A 5,617-nucleotide genomic window follows, 5' to 3' on the forward strand; every position below is an offset into this window, starting at 1 on the left:
TCCCGTCGCTTTGGATTCACTTCTCCGCCAGTCCTACCTTTCAGAAAGTGGTTGTTTTTCTGTTTCCAGAATTGCTGTTCTTCTTCTCTTCGATCTGCCGATGGATTTTCAGGTGTTTGCAATCTTTAGATAAGCTATCTAGCTGATCTCCGGCTAGCTGAAGCAGTCTCAGCTTGCTACTTCTCCGCCATCTTGACTCCTCCCCTGTTGATATCTTTCTAACTCTAAAAATATATTGTGAGTAGCTTAGAGTGGAAAAAAAATCTCAAAATTTCCAAATTTGATTAGTATGGGATTTTTAACAGTTCAGCTTTCAATAATAAAGGGAATATTTTTGAAATGGTTACAGGAGCCATCATCTTGGTTTTCACCTTTGAATTATAGATTTACTATAATTTTCGAAACACAAACATGAAGATGATTGTTTATTTTTAGGTTTCTTCTGGGATTTGTCTGAATTTATTTCTTCATAATTAGAATGGGGTTATGGGTTTTTGGGAAAGAAGACCACAGAGATAAAGTATAATTTCATCACAGCATATCCAAAAGTATATATGATCAACATGATAACAAAGTATATGTTTACTTTGATCTCCTAACAAAAGCACTATTTTTCAGGTTTCCAGTCTTAAAGCTTTTTTCCCTTCTTTTCCATACCTTACAGTTTAAAAGGAAGTAGTATGTGCAATGTACACTTAAGCATTAGGGAGTAATACTCCACCTCCTTGAGGGCAGATTATCTACATAAATTCTTAAAAATACTATATAAGAGAATTATCTCTTTGCCCCCAAGTATCTATTTTACAAAAATAGGCCAATATGGACCCATGGGTATTTACTTTAATATGTCTGGTTTTAATCCAATGCTTCTTTATTTGGTGGCTCATATTGTTAATTGCTGGGATACAGGACAACGTTTGGCTTTGTATATTATCTTGTATTTTGGAAGTATGCAGTTGGCTCCAGGAAAGATGCAATTAATAGTTCCAGGAAGTTTTCTTTGTTGATTTTTTGGTATTTTCCTTATAGATAATCATGTCATCTATGAACAAAGATAGATTTATTTCATCCTTTCAAAGCTATATAATCCCATTATTTCTTGTCTCATTGCACTAACTAGAACTTCCATGGCAATTTGAATAAGGGCGTTGAAAGAGGATAACCTTGCCTTATTGCCAATCTTAAAGGAAAAGTGTCAAGTTTTTTACAATTAACCATGGCCTTAACTATAGTTTAATTTTTTAATGTTATTTATCAAATTTAGAAAGTTCCCTTCAATTCCTAGCTTGTTCACTATTTTATTATGAATGGGGGTTGGATTTTGCCAAATCCTTTTTTGCATCTATTGATATGTGTATTTTTTTTTTCTTTAGTCTAGTGTATTGCACTACATTGTTTGACTTCCAAATTTGAAATAGTCTTACAAACCTGGAATAAATATCAGTCATGTATACAATTTTTGATACATTATTGGATTTAACTTGCTAATATTTTGTTGAGGGTTTTTTTAGATCTATATCCATGAGAAATATTGGCCTGTAGTTTTTCTTTCTTGTAAGTATGGTTTACTTTCTTATAATTAGGCTTACTTTATTTTTCTCTGTTTTCTTGCCTATCTGAAAACTAATATTAGTGATTTTAGATCTTCCTTCTTTCCTTGTGTGTGTTTAATACAATAACTTTCTCTCTAAGCAGCAATTTCACTGCATTCCACAAATAAAGGTAAGTAATACTTGCATTTAAATATTTTAATCTCTCTTGAGACTTTGACCTATATGCCTTTAGAAGTGTGCTGTTAAGTTTTTAAACATTTGGGGATTTTGAGCATTCTCTCTCTTATTGACTTCTAGTTTAATTCCTTTGTGGCATTCAAACATACTTTATATGATGTCTGTTTTGTTAAATATGTGAGGATGTGTTTTGTGTCCCACTACATTTTATCTTGATGAATATTGCATGAGAGCTTGAAAAGAATATGTATCCTACTGTTATTGGATAGAGTTTTCTACAAATATCAGTCAGATCAAATTAATTGAAAGTGCAGTTTAGGTTAGGTCAATTTTCTTACTGATTTTCTGCTTGCTTATCTACCATTTACTAAAAGAGAGGTGTTTAAATCTCAATCATAGTAGTGTTATATCTAATTCTTCTTGCAGTTCTATTAGTTTTTGCCTCACAAATTTTGATACTCTGTGGGTAGTGTATACACATTAAGGATTGTTATAATTTGAGGAGACTTATTATGGCATTCCTCTATTACTGATAATTTTCTTTTGTTCTGAAATTGGTTTTGTCTGTAATTAAATAACTACTTTTTGTCTTTATTGGTGTTGGTATAATACATACTTTTCTATGACTTAATTTTTTAAGTGAAAACTATTTTTAGAGCAGTTTTAGGGTCACAGAAATATTTAGTGGAAATTAGAGAGTTTGCATTAACCTATTGTACCCACACATGCGCCTTCTTGGTATTGACATCCCATTCCACACTGTTACATTTGCTACAATTAATGAATCCATACTGACCTGCCATTATCTCACAAAGTCCATAGGGTTACATTAGGGTTTATTCTTATTGTACATTCTATGGGTTTGGACAAAAACACATATTAACCACTATAGTATCAAAAAGACTAGTGTTTGTGTTCTAAAAATTCTCTGTGGCCTGTTTTTCCCTCCCCTCCAACCCCTGGAAATCTGTGTTGAGAAATTGAAGCTGGTGTATTAAGAATATGCAGATCATGACGTGCTGAAAGAGAAGATACAAACCACCTACAAGGGGATAGCAGGTAGCTTCCTCAGTATCCAAGCTCCCACTTTATAGAAGTGAAACTCACAGGGTCTGTGTGGATGAAGACACAGTTTCAGTACACCCACACAAAGAAAGTAGAGTCACAAGATTTATTACATCCATATTCTGGAATTGGAGGGGCACAAATGAGCTGGGGAAAGGGCAATCTTTCATCCTAGGCCCAGAGGAAGCAAGAGATATACAGCAGGGTGTCATGCACATATCACTTGTAAGGTAATTGGGGCAGAAGTCACTATTTTTTTTTTATTGAGGTATAGTTGACACATAATGTTACATTAGTTTCAGATGCACAATAGTAATTCAACAACTCTATGCCATGTTCACCATAAGTGTAGATACCATCAATTACCATGCAATTATATTTTAATTCCAGTAACTATATCCCCCATGCTGTACCTTTCATCCCTGTAATCTATTCATTCCATAACTGGAAGCCTGTATTCCCCCATTCCACTCCTCTCTGGAAACCACCCATTTATTCTCTGTATTTTGGGGTTTGTTTCCGCTTTTATTTGGTCTGTTTGTTCATTTGTTGTGTTATTTAGATTCCATGTATAAGTGAAATCATATGGTATTTGTCTTTGACCTTATTTCATTAAGCATAATCTCTGGGTCCATTCATATTGTTATGAAAGGTAAGATCTCATCATTTTTTATGCCTAATAATCCATTGTGTGTGTGTGTGCACATACATATCACCTCGTTGTCCACTCACCTACAGATTGACAGTGAAGTCGCTTTCATATCTAGGCTATTGTAAATAATACTGCTATAAATATAGAGGTACATATGTCTTTCAAAATAATGTTTTCATCATCTTTCAGTAAATAACAATACCAAAATTATTGAATTATATGGTATTTCTTTACCTTTTTGAGGAACCTCCAGATGGTTTTCTACAGTGGCTGCATCACGTTGCATTTCTACTCAGTGCATGAGGGTACTTCTTTTTTTACATCTTCAACAACACTTGTTATTTTTTGTGTTTTTTACTTTAGCTATTCTGATAGGTGTGAGATGATACCTTATTGTGGTTTTGATTTGCATTTCCCTGATGATTAGTGATGCTGAATATTTTTTCATGTGTCTGTTGGAGAACTGTATGTCTTCTTTGGAAAAATGTCTTTTCAGATCCTCTGCCCATTCTTTAATCATATTATGTGCTTTCTTGGTGTTGAGTTGCCTAAGTTCTTTTTGTATTTTAGATATTAACCTCTTATTGGTTATATCCCTTGGAAATATCTTCTCCCATTCCATAATTTTTTGATGGCTTTCTTCACTGTGCAAATCTTTTTTTTTTTTTTTTTTTTTTTTTAGTTTTGGTGTAATCCCAATAGTTTATTTTTTCATTAACTCCCCTTGTCTAAGGAGAGATATCTATCAATTTATTGCTAAGACCAATGTCCAAGAAACTACTACCTATGTTTTCTTTTAGGAGTTTTTCGTCACATATAGGTCTTTAAGATTTTGTGTATGGTAAAAGACAGTGGTCCATTTTTCTAAGCACCAATTATTGAAGAGGATTTCTTTTCCCAATTGTATATTTCTGCCTTCTTAGATGTCCTAGATTAATTGACAATATAATTTCAGGGCTCTCTATTTTTCTCTACTGATCTACATGTCTATTTCTGTGCCAGTACAATATTGTTTTGATTACTACAACTTTGCAGTATATCTTGAAATCTGGGATTATGATACTTCCAGTTTTGTTCTTTTTCAAGATTCCCTTGGTTATTGGGGGCCTTTTGCAGTTCCATACAAAATTTAGATTTGTTCTAGTTTGTGAAAAATACTTTTGGCTTTTTTATAGGAAATGTACTGAATATGTGGGTTACTTTGGATAGTATAGACATTTTAACAATACTAATTCTTCCAATAAGCATGTTAAATCTTTCCAATGTGTCATTTTCAATTTCATTTATTAATGTCTTATAGTTTTCAGAATATGGGTCTTTTACCAAATTTGTTTATTGTCAGGTATTTTATTATTTTTGGTACAAATGTAAATGTAATTGCTTTCTGTTATTTCATTATTAGTGTATAGCAATGCAACAAATTTCTGTGTATTAATTTTGTATCCTGCAAATTTACTGAATTCATTTATTACTTTTAATAGTTTTTTTGTGGAGTCTTAAGGATTTTCTATATACAGTATATCATCTGCAAATAGTGACAGTTTTATTTTTTTTTACCAATTAGTCTGATTGCTGTGGCTGGGACTTCTAATACTATGTTGAATAAAATAGTGAGAGTAGACATCCTTTTCTTCTTCCTGATCTTAGGGGAAAAGCTCTCAGTTTTTCACTATGGAGTAGGATGCTTGCTATGGGTTTTTTATATATAGCCTTTATTATGTTGAGGCATGTTCCCTGTAAACCGACTTTGAGAATTTTTATCATGAACAGATGAATTTTGTCAAATGATTTTTCTGCATTTATTGAGATGTCCACATTTTTTTCCTTCCTCTTGTTAATGTGATCATATTGATTGATTTGATAATATCAAACCACCTTTACATCCCTGGAATAATGTCCACCTGATTGAGGTGAATGATTTTTTAACATATTTTTGGATTTGGTTTGCTAATATTTTGTTGAGGATTACTGCATCTATGTTCATCAGAAATATTGGCTTATAGTTCTCTTTATTTGTAGTGTCTTTATTTGGTTTCGGTATCAGGGGAATGCTGGTCTCATGGAATGAATTTAGAAACTTTCTTTTCTCTTCTATTTTTTGGAATAATTTGAGGAGAATAGGGCATTAACTTTTCTTTAAATGTTTGGTAGAATTTACCAGAGAATCCAT

This window comes from Mustela nigripes, chromosome 13 (assembly GCF_022355385.1).
Source record: "Mustela nigripes isolate SB6536 chromosome 13, MUSNIG.SB6536, whole genome shotgun sequence".
Lineage (NCBI taxonomy): Eukaryota > Metazoa > Chordata > Mammalia > Carnivora > Mustelidae > Mustela > Mustela nigripes.